General features: G+C 47.8%; 1 long non-coding RNA gene across 1 annotated transcript; it reads left to right on the top strand.

Annotated features, from left to right (window-relative positions):
- Nucleotides 1-9995: 9995 nt before the first annotated feature.
- On the top strand, nt 9996-10737 carry LOC129636881 (uncharacterized). Its single transcript, XR_008707174.1, has 2 exons — nt 9996-10218; nt 10331-10737. It is a non-coding gene; the product is annotated as an uncharacterized LOC129636881 (long non-coding RNA).
- Nucleotides 10738-14735: the final 3998 nt, after the last annotated feature.

The raw sequence follows: 14735 nt of genomic DNA, 5'->3' as shown, positions 1-14735 counted from the left end.
CTCCCCTGAGTCTCCTAAAAACGCTAGTTCAGTTCAGTCACTCAGTCCTGTCGGACTCTTTGCTAACCCATGGACTGCAGCACGCCAGCCCTCCCTGTCCTTCACCAACTTCCAGAGTCTACTCAAACTCATGTCCGTTGAGTTGGTGATGCCATCCAACCATCTCATCTTCTGTTGTCCCCTTCTTCCACCTTCAATCTTTCCCAGCATCAGGGTCTTTTTAAATGAGTCAGTTCTTTGCATCAGGTAACAAAAGTATTGGAGCTTCAGCTTCAGCATCAGTCCTTCCAATGAATATTCAGGACTGATATCCTTTAGGATAGACTGGTTGAATCTCTTTGCAGTCCAAGGGACTCTCAAGAGTCTTCTCCAACACCACAGTTTAAAAGCATCAATTCTTCAGCGCTCAGCTTTCTTTATAGTCCAACTCTCACATCCATGACTACTGGAAAAATCATAAGCTAAAGACTCTAAGATTCTCCCATTACTGGGCTCTTGAGACTCCTCCTTCCTGGACCTCTCAGACTGGGGAGCCAGAATCTGTCCCAGTTCTCAGAGCCATCATCTCTTCCTGAGAAGTGGCTTCGATGCTCCAGGACTGGGAGAGGAGCCCCGTCTGGTGGAGGAGCTGCCCTGCCCCCAGTGAGTGTCCCCGAGTTACACTTCACCTCCACTATCTGCTCCCTTGTCTACTGGACCAAGAGGCCTGGAAGCCAAGAGGCCCTATCAAGTAGCATGATGCCTGGAACACAGTAGGTGCTCAATAGATACTTGTTCAATGCATTAATACATGAAAGAGTCACCCAGCTAGGTAAATAACAAGGGGAAAAAGTCATCCAGATCTGTTATGGGTTGGATTGTGTCCCTTCAAAAGGTATGCTGAAGGCCTCACCCCCAGTATCTATGAATGCAACCTTATTTGGAAATAGGGTCTCTGCAGCTTTAATCTAGTTAAGGGGAGGTCATTAGCATGGGCTTCCACCCAGCACAAATAAATGCAGTCCTTGTAAGATGAGGGGGATTTAGACACAGGTACGGACTCATGGTGGAGAAGGCAATGGCACCCCACTCCAGTATTCTTGCCTGGAAAATCCCATGGACAGAGGAGCCTGGTAGGCTGCAGTCCATGGGGTCGCTAAGAGTCAGACACGACTGAGCGACTTCACTTTCACTTTTCACTTTCGTGCATTGGAGAAGGAAATGGCAACCCACTCCAGTGTTCTTGCCTGGAGAATCCCAGGGATGGGGGAGCCTGGTGGGCTGCCGTCTATGGGGTCGCACAGAGTCAGACACGACTGAAGCGACTTAGCAGCAGCAGCAGCAACGGACTCATGGAGAATGGGATGTGAAAGCCCAGAGGTGCAGATGGTGATGTGAAGATGGAGACTGAGGCTGGGGGGCCGAGCCCCAGCCAAGGGCACCTGGGGCTGCAGACACTGTAAGAGGCAAGAGGGCGCCCTCCCCTGGAGTGCCTGGAGGGGCCGCGGACCAGGGACACCCTGGTCCCAGACCCCGGCTTCTGGATCTGTGAGAGGGTAAACTCAATGTGTTTGAAGTCATCCAGTTTGTGGTACTGCATCGCGGCAGCCCCAGGAAACTAACACAAGTTCCGTGGTGAGTCAGAGCATTGAGCATCAGTGGATGAGAAGCTGTGGGTACCCGAGCCTTGCATCTGTTAACAGTCTGGGTCATTTCCTCTAATATTCCTCACTGACTCTCCTGAGCCAAACCAGTGCTTGTATCTGGTGGGCACTTCCGGGAGGCCTGTTGAGATGCAAAATTCTGAAGCCTGTGGAATCAGGGGGCTGCGAGAGTGCCCCCATCTAAGGGCCTGGCTCTGAGGTGAGGCAGGGGCTGGGGGCCAGGGGGCCAATCTCCAGAACCTATGGGGCGAGTGGGTCAGTTTTGATTAATGCTGAGATGACGCTGGAGGGCTCTTTGAGGGTAAGAGCTCATGGTCTTCGTCAGTCACTAAGAGGAACCCCACATCCAAAGCCATGGATGCACAGAGGGAAGTGGAGTCAAAGAACTCTCCCAAGGCAGGGGCTCAGTTGTGTGGTTGGGCCAATGTGGAGGGGCTGAGCTCATGGGATGTGGTTCTCAGAGACCCACCAGGCACTGCAGGCTGGTCTGCAGAGTGGGTCTGAGATGGTCCTATCTACTGACCTCCCCATGGCCCTCCTGGGTGGTACCATCCCTGGACAAGGAGAAAGGTCCACATTCCCTACTCCCCCCCACCCCCACTCCTGCCATGATCAGATAGCTTGGGGCAGGGGGAGGGGGAGGGGCGCGGAGAGAAGACTAGTAAAATCAGTCGCTTGTGCTTGGCCTTTTTGGCTGATTCTAAATGAAATCAGATGCTTTGCTGAAAGCTGTTCCATGGGGAGCTTTTACTGGATTTCCACTTGAGTCATGCTGTAGACAGCGGAGACTGACCATCAACCTCTGCATTTGGGGATGTGTCAGCAGAGATTTAATAACATGCGATCGGGAAAAGAAATATTCTGGGGGCTTTGAATAACCCAGCAATTAAGCCTCATCAGATCCAAGCAGCCCTGGACCAAGGCATTTAGAACCAAGTGAATGGCTGGGGAAAGGTAGCAAGTGGCGGGTCCACAGGCTTCGCTCTATCCAGTGTAGCAGCACAGAACGTGAATTACACGGCTGCTTTCTGGGCATGGCACCAGCGAGTCACTTTCTTCAGCACAGATTCAGTACTTTAGCAAAAGATGGTCTTTAAAAAAAAGTTGAGCCTAGTGTGGACTGCAGTCTGATTTTATAGAGACAGAATTTGGGTGGGATGGACTTTGCTGGACTCCAGCTGTTCTGGAAGGCTCTACTTGGTTGCCTGGTCCCCCTGCAGTGTCCCTGGCGCCTCAGGCAGACGCGCTTGGTGGTCCTGAGACTTCTCAGTGAGGGCTTCCCCGCCCAGTCTCATCCCAGACTGGACTCATTCCTTTTCCACCTGTTGGAGCACCCGGGCTTCCCTTACCCTCTCCGCCCTCTTTTCCTCATTTATTCATTACCCATCCTACCTTCATCTTTCATTTCCTCTCTCCCTTCTTTCTCTTTTTAAAGTATTTACCCAAAGCTGTATGTTCTGTTGATGTTTTGGTTTACTGACGTTACCCCTTTCCCCTCTGGAACATAAACTCTCAGAGGCAGTGAGGAGGGGTTGGGGTGCCCCTTGCATACATCGGTGTGCCCTAAACTCTTCCAGGGTCCAAGCCATCTCAGCACCAAGCCAACACTCACAAACTATTTCTGAGTGCATGAATGAACCTATGGGAGAGTATCTATGGGGTGATCACTGGAACAGTGGAAGAACGTTTAAAAATTCATTTTCCAGTTATGTCAGTGCTCTCAGGGATGCTTCAGTTCAGTTCAGTTGCTCAGTCCTGTCTGACTCTTTGCAACCCCATGGACTTCAACAGGCCAGGCTTCCCGGTCCATCACCAACTCCTGGAGCCTACTGAAATTCATGTCCATCGAGTTGGTGATGCCATCCAACCATCTTATCCTCTGTGGTCTGCTTCTCCTCCTGCCTTCAATCTTTCCCAGCTTCAGGGTCTTTTCCAATGAGGCCACATCAGGTGGCCAAAGTATTGGAGCTTCAGCTTCAGCATTAGTCCTTCCAGTGAATATTCAGGACTGATTTCCTTTAGGATTGACTGGTTGGATCTCCTTGCAGGCCAAGGGACTCTCAAGAGTCTTCTCCAACACCACAGTTCAAAACCATCAGTTCTTCGGTGCTCAGCTTTCTTTATGGTCCAACTCTCACATCCATACTTGACTACTGGAAACACCATAGCTTTGACTATATGGGCCTTTGTCAGCAAAGTAAGGTCTCTGCTTTTTAATACGCTGTCTAAGTTGGTCATAGCTTTTCTTCCAAGGAGATCCTAAGAGACAAGGGCACAGGGATGGCTCCGTGTCACCCTGTGATCGTTGGCAGGGTTAGGGTGGGCCATGGGGTGGGGCCAGGGGGCTTGTGGTGGTGACATTGGCCTCCCTCTGCTGTGTGCGGTGGCCAAGGACACTGCAGGTACCCTGCTCACACCTGCCTGGGCGACGTGACTTGCTCAGAGTCTTGTCCATCCCAAGTGAGGGCATTTTAATAATAACATCGTATAAAGCACAGAGATTTGAAGAGAAAGAAAAGATCTGACTTGAATAATAGCCTCTGTGCTAATGATAGAAAAGCTGATGGTTTGAAAGGAAAAGAGTTTTCCATTAGGAGGCCTCTAAAAATAGTCATTGTGATTTGAACCACCTTCTTCAGTTTCAGCCCGAATGTTAATTACATTAGCAAATCATTTTGGCAGCAGGAACAGGTATCCGACCTCCTCTGGGCTGCCTCCTGTAAACACTCAACACGGAGGGGAGCCCTCCCCTCCGGAAGTCCAGCTGTTTGGAACACACAGGCTCACACATGCACACACCTTTCTAGGGCTTCTCACAGGTGTCTCTCGGCATGAAATTCACTGTGCTGAACTTGCCGGGGCAGAAACTCATAAATCCTGCTGGTGAGCCCCAGATGGTTAGCAGACTTCCATCCGGCAGCTGCCGGGCAGTCGGAAACTTCCAGTAGAAAACAAGGGCTAGTTGTTGCAGGGAAGGCCGCCATGTTAGCTCTGCTCCCCCTCCCCCAGCACCATTTGGGGTTCCTTTCATCATTCTGGCTCTTGCTGGTTTGGGACCCTGCTTCGTGCTCTCCTTCTAGAAAATGCTCGGGAATGGATTGAATCCTGAGGGAAATGTGAGAGGTTTCCTGCAGAGATTTCTTATCTTTGGAAGAGCCCCAGTCTTTGGGGGAACAAAGCTGGGGGAAATTCAGTGCCCGTGGCACAAAATGTAGTATTTATTTAGTAGTATTTTTGGGGGGTTTGGCATCCACGGAGGGGTATTTGCAGTGTGACTTTTATGAAGTATTGGAGTTTCTGGATTTAATTTGGACAATTTTGAAATCATGCACATGGGCCCAGAGGCTCAGAGACAGCTGAGGGAGGCTGACATGATTTATATTGGGAATGTTTGGAGAGAGGCAATCTGACAGACCCCTCAGGATCCTTAGCTGCTTGGTATAAGAGCTGCTACATCTGCTGGAGTGTGGAGGGCTACTGCAGGCAGGCAGGAGGGATGAGAGCCTTGGCTTGGCACCGGCCTGACATTTCTGTGGGGTTTCTAGGGCATGAAGCATCTTTATTCCAGCTCTCTTCTGAGCTAGGTAGGCATGACTGTCCCATTTTACAGACGAGGAAACTGAGGCTCAGTGGAGTTAAATGAGATTAGTCCATGGTCTTGTCCATGTTCCCCTTTTCTTCCACATTTCTGAAGAGACTTCTGGAATGAAATGTGGGGATGTGGGAGTCTGGAGCAAGAGCAGGTGGAGGGGCTGGCTGGGGGACGCTTCCTGCAGTTGGTGACATGGTTCCTGGCTGGGGACGTGGGTGAGCAGGAATGGGGGGGAACCTTGGGGATGATGTGACCTCATTTCTGTATCTGGACATCGCCGGTGGGATGGAAAGTAGGGGGGAGTGTTGGGAGGTGGCCTGGTGCACGCGGACCCTGGGGTTTGGGCTCGGTCCTGTGAATGGCCGGGAAGTACCAGAGGGTGTGAGTTCATCTGCTGGCTGAGAAGGTGGGGAAATTCAAGTTTCAGGGAGAGAAGTCTCAAAGCCGGATGGATGGAGGATGGAGTGGGGAGAGGCTGAGGGTGGGAGGCAGGGTGGGGGTGAAGTCAGGGGGCTCCCTGGGCAGGAGGGGCTCTGATTGTAACACCGGAGTTCACAGGTACGGGGCAGGGGGTCGCCGGGTGGAAGGGAGGAGCCAGACGCGATGGCCAGGGCGGACGAGAAGCAGGTTAGACCTGGGGCAACCGGGAAGCCTGGAAGCCTCTCTCCCTTAGTGAATAGAAACCGAGAGGTAACAGTTGGGGTGACAAGGACATAATCTAATCCTTCCCACGGTGAGAGCCTAAACTCAGCACTTGACACCAATTAACTCATTTACTCCCCACAAATCTGTGAGGTGGGCCCTATTTTTATTTAATTTGATTTGTTTATAATTTAAAAATTCTTTTCCATTATGGTTTATGACAGGATATTGTATATGGCCTCCTGTGCTATATATACAGCAGGATCTTGTTGTTTACCCATTCTATATATAATAGTTTGCATCTGCTAATTCCAGACTCCCAATCCAACCCTCCCCCACCACCCTTATTTCTTTATACATTTTCAATTGAAGTATATAATTGATTCACAATGGTTCAGGTGTACTGAAATGAGATTCAGTTATGTGTGTGTGTGTGTGTGTGTGTGTGTATTCTGTCACTCAGATATGTCTGTCTCTTTGCAAGCCCGTGGACTGTAGCCCACCAGGCTCCTCTGTCCATGGGATTATTTTGGCAAGAGTAGTGGAGTGGGTTGCCATTTCTTCTTCCAGGGGACCTTCCTGATCCAGGGATTGAACACACGTCTCCTATGTCCACTGATCCAGGGTCCACTCTCTCAGTCAGCCTCTCTCTTACTGACTCAAGAACTGGAGCCGTCAGAAAACAGTGACAAGATGTTCTGGGTGCCGTGAAGGAAAAGAAGGAAATGAGGAGAGAAATCCTCCATGAGACTGAATTTTCCAGGACGGGCTCCCTGAGCAAGTGACATTTAACCAAGACCTAAAGGCTGAAAGGGATTTTATTTATACAACTAATATCTGTAAAGGTTTCATTTGAAGAAGAAAAGCTTGTACGTTGATTTTCATTGCTATGCTATTTTTATTTCACTTTATAAGTCTCATTAACTTTTTTTTTTTTACAAAGAAGGAGCTGAGAGCCACTTTAGCTGAGATGGGACAAGCCCATGAAGCTCCTCTAACTGGGTGGGAATCGATGGGTGATGGGCAGGTCCGGCCAGACTAACCCATGTTGGAGGCCGAAAATCTCCTATTTTTATCAAGCTGTAGCTGTGTCTGGCAAACCTTGTTTAATTTGGATCTCTGGGGTGTTTAAAAATTTCATTGCTTTGGCTCAGGCTTTTCCTCCTTTCCTCCTTCAAGAACAAGATCCCTTGTAAAATTTAAAGTGGCCGGGATAGCTGGGGAGCGCTCTCTGTACACAGTGAAGCCTCTCCCCCAGCTCCTGAGCTCCATCACTGGGAGACAGGGAGGAGGGCTCCCTGGTCTCTGGTCTCGCAGAAATATCAGGGTTTTCTTCCTCACACGAGGCACCCATCCCTAGGAGGGCTTCACCCATGTCAGCAGAGGACCAGAGGGCTGGGTGGTACAAAGGTGGCACAAGATGATAAAGGATAGGTGGGTGTCTCAGGTACCAGGCTGCACTGGAAGGCTGGACGGGTCACTTGGAGAAAAATGCAGTCTGGATGATATGAATTTCGAGAGTCGATTTCATTGCATGACTGCTTACTCAGCACCTCCAGTATGCCAGGCACTGGGACAGGTACTGAAGGGGACCCAGAGGGCAAGCAGGCTTTTAATGCTGCTAAGAGCTTTTCATATAGACATGCAGCCAGCAAGTACCAGGCACCTTCTGCGTGTGGGAGACAAGCCAAGTGCTTTCTGCGCCCTCTCCTTAGAGGAGCTCGTTGGGCAGTGGGAAACTCACAACTGCCTGAGGGTCGTGGAAGCCACGTGCAGGGTGCTGTGTGAGCCTGGCGGGAGGGGAGAGGACCTGCAGTCAGGGAGGGCTTCCCCAGGAGGGGATCTTGAAGTGCAAACAGTTTTCCAGGAAAGGAAGGGCCGGAGAGCATCCAGGTGGTGGCAAAATCTGTGCAAAAGTCAGAGGGAGGATCACACCAGGAAAGATGGAGTGCACGGTATGGGGTCTCCTTTCTCCATTAGACAGTGATGAGCATGTACCATGTCCAATGCGACATGATAAACACAGCAACTAAGAGCAGCAGCTTACCCTCCCTTAGCACCTACTACGTGCCAAGCTTCAAGCTAAGCAGTTATGTGCATCATATTATTAAAGTCTCACCACGATTCTCTATTAGGTCAGGATCAGATTCTCCCACTTCACAGATGCATAAACTGAGGCCAGGATGGCACAGTCAGCCCCTGCTCCAGCTGGTGAGGCGTAGACTCGGGGTGAGCCAGGCCCTCAGGCCCACGTTGGTCTGCCTCTGATGGGTTACCTATTAGTGCCCCGGGCTGCAGGTCCTCGGATGGGCCTCTCCTGGATGGGTAATCATGTTTGGAGGCTGTTTATACATGTGAAATTTAAACACTTGAATACTGAACAGCTCTCACCCCTACCTCTGGGATGGAGAATGGAAACAATAAACAAACAGGCTTTCTGTTTTATCCACTGGACTTTGGAAGCTTGGTTTTAAAAGAGATTTAAGAATTTTATCCAGGTCGTTACAGCGGCTGCCAATTTTGGCTGGATGCACAAAGCATTGGATTTTCAACCTTCTTAGAAGTAGAAATGGATTCTTAGCTACAGACTTTACAACTGGATGTGATGACTTACCCTCCTTTCCACATGGAGGAGAAAACGTGCTGAGGGGAAGGGAAAGAAGTGTTCGTGGCTCCCAGGAGCTCCATCCTTTACGCCTGAGCCCCTCTAAAGCACTCTGCCTTTCAGCATGAGATTTACAGCTTGGGTTGAGTCATCAGTGAAACCCAGGTGTGAAGGAATGCGCTAAGATTTTTTAAAAAACTGTGTTTCCTGATTGTGCCCTTAAGGGTAGATGTAATTAAACTGAATTAAAAAAAAAAAACTGCTCTGCTTTGGATATATGATCAGTGTTGTGATCTCAATCAGGTTACTGTAGCTTGAGAACAGGATCTACTTTTTTTTTTTTTATTGTTCAGGGTTACTTATATAATACAGTTTCTGCATGGCAAAAGGGTATATATTACAAACACTTTTTATTTTTTAGGAATATTATTTTATAGGAATATTGCCCTATTCCTATATCTATTACTCCCTAAAAGTCACTAGAAAGTTATGGAAAAATAAAAGGTTAATTGGCATTATCAAATCATTAATTTTGGCTGACTCTAGAAGATGGTGCCATACAATTGATTGGTTTATTCAATTTGGTGGAAAAGAAAAAAACCAGTTAAGCTGGTCTTCTGTGTTCAAATGGCAAGGTAGACACTGTTTCTGAAATCTGCATCTTGGTTAATACAGTATTCTCTGTTGGTACAAGCATTTTAGGGATTAAAAAAAATACTTCTCAGATAAATTTTTCTTTTCCATTGGGTCCATAATCTTTAATGTCTTCTCTTATACAAATAAAGAACACAGGTACGGTGGGCATGAGTTCATTAGGAATGCATCAGGGAAAATGAGTCTGCCTTCCAGATGGAGGTCACCTGCCCCCATGCCCACCTGCAAAGCTGGGGAGGGGGGTCTTATAACCTTGCATCATCGCCAGCACTTGACACTCTCCGGCTTTCTCATTTCTGTGCAGCTAATAGTTGCCAGTTGATGCTTCATCATTTAAATTTCTGTTCCTCTGATTACTAACAACTTTGAGCATCCCTCTCTTTCCTTTTCTCTGGCTGTGTGGTATGAGGGATCTTAGTTTCCCAATGAGGGATCAAACCCGTGCCCCCTGCACTGGAAGCACAGAATCTTAACCACAGTCCCCATTGAGCGCCCTTTCATGCAATTAGTGATTCCACCAGAGATTAATGCTCTTTCTCTTTAAGGTTTCACGCATTAGGTGACCATAGGAGCAGCTCCAGAATTTCCAAATTTGAGGAATTTAGATCCTAAGCAATTCCACTGGAAGGTGGGGCTAAAGATGTGCTAGTGGCTGAAGCCACCCCAAGAATCCTTTGTGACTAGCACCAGGGGTCTGTGCCTAAGTGCATTGTGGACCACGTGATGGACCAGAGACTAGTGGGAGCAGGCTTAGATCTACAGGAAGTCATTACTGCCCATCAGCTTGCAGAACAGGAGCAGAGGAAGAGGCTTCCAGGCAACACAAAGGTGCAGCTACCAATTGCACCCCTGGGACCAAAGTGGGGAGGGATGTGGAAGGGTTGAGGGGAGAAGTACCTACATCTCTCTCTCTCCCATCCTCCTATCTCCTGCTGACACCTTTCACTGACCATAACCAATCAGAAATCAGAGGGCAAGGACGCTCATTCCAGCAGGATGCAGACAATGGACTACCAGACCAGAGACTCGCCAAGAGGGATGGAGATGGGAGGAGATACACAAAGAGTGAAACCCTCACAAAGGTCAGAGGTGTCATATCTAACATTATCCTGCACATGGTAGCTGACCAAGACATGCTGAATCTCCAGGAATGCTGAGCAGCCTCTGACTAATCTGAGTTCAATGTCTCCCCAGGTGTCTGTTGGCATGATTTCTTAACAGTTTTAACAACAGCATCTTAATGCTTACAAGTGGAATATCTCAAGCCAAGGCAAGTTTCCCCAGGTCAAACTAAAGCTGAAATCACAAAGCAGAGGTGGTACTGAAGAGAGAAACTGAGCAGCGAGGGGAGGAGGAACCATGAGCTCAGAATAAGGCTTATCAAAAGACGCCGAATCTAGAGCCTAAGAGTGAGAACAAGCATGTTGAAAATTAAATATGAAATGGGTAATTATGCAGTAATGAGACTGAGGACATTACAAAGGACACTGGCATCGAAACCACCACATCTCAACAGAGTAATGAGCAGGAAAAACCCTCCAGCTTTGTAATTATAATCATCGTTGCCATAACAACTTAGTATCTCTCTTTGTGAGCAGCTATCTTGAGACTATATTTTTAGCAATGACTGTGCCTGAATGTGTATTTTTCTTTATATAGCGGATACTTTTTCAAATTACTGATCTTAAAAAAAAAAAATTTCATTTTCGTTCTCTCTGAGTGTAAACGTCTCGGGGATAATTAGGGAAATGAGCAGGTGTGAAAGTTTGTTATGAAAATGCTGTAAAAGTATTGATGTCTTGACAACATTTGCTTCAACAGAATGTTCTCTGGACCTGTACACTCTTATTGTTCCTTGTCAAGCAGCTTAACATATAAATCTTCTCTGTGGGGTTCATAAATATTTGAAAAATGATTAGCTCTGTAAGGTGTTTGAGGATTATTTGACAAGTACGGATTTATGTTGTGGGACAGAAATTGGCTTAGCAGAATCCTGAGTCTCAGGAATGAATGAATGAATAAACATTGGCTTACCTTGCTTAACAGAAATACACATAACAGATTCCCAGCTGAAGCAAGCAATGAGTTGACCTAAAAAATCAAACAAAATACCATTTGAAGAATTCAGAGAACAGGAGTCCTGAGCTGCCATTTTGATTTCCAAATTTGCTCCAGCTATTACACCCAGCTGGAAGGGTGGCTCTTATAGCTTGGCAAATATCCAAGATAAGTTAGCACTTTACTGAGCTCTGATTACACTATTGGGAGATGATAATAGCCCTTTGTTAGGGTCTTAGACTTAAGTTAAATAAATGCTTTATTAGGTTGAGAACAGAAAGGTCTCAGAAAGAAGCACTCTTTCCCAACGCCATGAAAGGCCCTCAGCCAGGATAAGTCATGCAGCAAAGACGTATTGAGAATTTTCTGTCTTTCTTGTACTCTATTGTGTCTGTGGAGTATGCAAAATAAGCAGATTTCAATAATTACCAGTTTATAAAGAGTTTAAAGACTCTGTCAAACTACCACACAATTGCACTCCTTTCACACGCTAGTAAAGTAATGCTCAAAATTATCCAAGCCAGGCTTCAGCAATACGTGAACCGTGAACTTCCAGATGTTCAAGTTGGTTTTAGAAAAGGCAGAGGAAACAGAGACCAAATTGCCAACATCTGCTGGATCATCGAAAAAGCAAGAGAGTTCCAGAAAAACATCTATTTCTGCTTTATTGACTATGCCAAAGCCTTTGACTGTGTGGATCATAATAAACTGTGGAAAATTCTGAAAGAGATGGGAATACCAGACCACCTGACCTGCCTCTTGGGAAACCTATATGCAGGTCAGGAAGCAACAGTTAGAACTGGACATGGAACAACAGCCTGGTTCCAAATAGGAAAAGGAGTACATCAAGGCTGTATATTGTCACCCTGCTTATTTAACTTACATGCAGAGTACATCACGAGAAACGCTGGGCTGGAAGAAGCACAAGCTGGAATCAAGATTGCCAGGAGAAATATCAATAACCTCATATATGTAGATGACACCACCCTTATGGCAGAAAGTGAAGAGGAACTAAAAAGCCTCTTGATGAAAGTGAAAGAGGAGAGTGAAAAAGTTGGCCTAAAGCTCAACATTCAGAAAACTAAGATCATAGGATCTGGTCCCATCACTTCATGGGAAATAGATGGGGGAACAGTGGAAACAGTGTCAGATTTTATTTTTCGGGTCTCCAAAATCACTGCAGATGGTGATTGCAGCCATGAAATTAAATGATGCTTACTTCTTGGAAGGAAAGTTATAACCAACCTAGATAGCATATTCAAAAACAGAGACATTACTTTGCCAACAAAGGTCCGTCTAGTCAAGGCTGTGGTTTTTGCAGTGGTCATGTATGGATGTGAAAGTTGGACTGTGAAGAAAGCTGAGCACCGAAGAATTGATGCTTTTGAATTGTGGTGTTGGAGAAGACTCTTGAGAATCCCTTGGACTGCAAGGAGATCCAACCAGTCCATTCTAAAGGAGATCAGTCCTGGGTGTTCATTGGAGGGACTGATGCTAAAGCTGAAACTCCAATACTTTGGCCGCCTCATGTGAAGAGTTGACTCACTGGAAAAGACCCTGATTCTGGGAGGGATTGGGGGCAGGAGGAGAAGGGGACGACAGAGGATGAGATGGCTGGATGGCATCACCGACTCGATGGACATGAGTTTGGTTAAACTCCGGGAGTTGGTGATGGACAGGGAGGCCTGGCGTGCTGCGATTCATGGGGTTGCAGAGTTGGACGTGACTGAGCGACTCATCTGAACTGAGCTAGAGACTCTGTACAAGGGACAATGACGAGTGCTCCTATCTTTGCTGCTGGCTGGTGTTCTGGGAGAACTAAGTTGAGATGAGTATGTGAGTCGTGTGCAGAGGGGTTGGATTTCCATGGGCTGGGTAAGCAGTTTGGGTTCCTCAATAGGAGAGCAACATTATAAATGGGAGTTTCAGGGAGAAAGTTGGTAGCTTCCCATGTGGGGTGAACAGCAAGTCACAGAGACCAGAAGCAGGGGGACCTGCTAAGCAAGTGCTCCAGTAATCTGGGATGGGGTGCTGAACAATGAACCAGGTACTGCCAGTGGGAAGAGAGGAAGAGAAGATTAATGTCCTAGAAGAATCAATAGGACTAGGAGATATGTGGGCTGTCTTAGCAGGTAGAGCACAGATGGGGCAAAGTCTTCATCTGGGAAGCTGAAGCATGAGGACTCCTCCTTGGCAGACAGGCTGGGGTTGAGAAGCAGGATGAGACTTGGTGAACAGGAGAATGAGGTCAGCTTGGCCACCCCTTGTCCTAAACTTGATTAACTCTGGCTGTGCCCTGAGCATTTCCAGGCGAGTCAGCCCTAGTGATGGAGAATCAGAGGAAGACAAAGTCAGCTCCAGGAACCGTACAGCGGGCTGCTACGTGTTGGGAGGATTGGCGTCAGTGCCAATTCTTGTTCTATTTGTTCTGCTTGCTTTAATTATGTGCCTCTCCATGGAAAACAAACAAGCAAGCAATAACATAGAGAACAGTGATTAGTGGGATTCATTTCCTGATTGAGGGTTGTGTTGAGAATCACGTTTGAGTGGGACACTCTCTGATGGTTTACCAGATGCCACAGAGTAGGTGTATGCTATCTTAGTTACCTAAGAGGTGCCAGGAAAGTAATATGTTTTCAAAACCTGTGGGTTTGCGTCCATCAAGATGCAGAGTGTCTGACGTTAGCTGTTGGATCAACGCAGGAAAGCAGGGTTTAACCTGACTGGCAGTAGTTTACTTTGCATCTGTGGGTGACTCTGGGCCTCAGTTTCCTTCCCTGAAGAATGGGAGGGAGAAAGTTAGTCTCAAGCTTTAACTGTATCAGAATCATGTGAGGAGTTTCTAGACATGGCGGCGGCCAATCCCACCCCAGGAGACCCTGTGGGTCTGGGCTGGGGCTTGTATATTAGCCAGCTCTGGGGTCTCTGGTGGAGGCAGTGCAGGGGGGCAACCCTGTCTAGATGGAGGATTCCAGGCGATTCTCTTGCTTGTGCTTTGTATAGCCGGCTAGCTGGAACTTCTGGGTGTATCACTTGCTGACTTTTTGCCAGTGAAGCTGCGTGTGGACTTATTTGTTGTCCGAAGTGCCTGGCTGTAGATAAAAGAGCCCCTTGAGTGAGCCCAGGAGATATATCCCAGAGGAGGGTGGGCAAGCATCCAGAAATGGGTCATGGACCAGCTCAGCCCAGGCCACTTGGAGAGTGGAGGGGAGAAGGAGGCCTTCTTCCTCTCTCACTCTGGAGACTTCTGTTGGCTCTGGGTTCCAGAATGTTCTGAGGGGTTCGACAACCAGGTCCAGGGACTCCTGACTCTTGGAGATAGGGCAGGGCCCACTTCAGCTGCACCTCCCACCCCGCAGCCATTCTGCTTTGGCTTAGGCCTGGGAGCCCAGAAGACCTGCCTTAAAGGATGGCCTGGTCATTGCTCTAAGTGGGGACAAGGAGAGAAATTGAGCTGGTAAATGAGGGAGGCCAGAGGCAGAGGAGAGCCCAAGTCTGCCCACAGTGTGGGCTTAAAAGTATAGCTTCAAAGAAAAGAGGA

The sequence above is a fragment of the Bubalus kerabau genome, chromosome 22, assembly GCF_029407905.1.
Source record: "Bubalus kerabau isolate K-KA32 ecotype Philippines breed swamp buffalo chromosome 22, PCC_UOA_SB_1v2, whole genome shotgun sequence".
NCBI lineage: Eukaryota > Metazoa > Chordata > Mammalia > Artiodactyla > Bovidae > Bubalus > Bubalus kerabau.
Note: the sequence above shows the minus strand (reverse complement) of the source record. Positions and strands in the feature narration are given on the sequence as shown.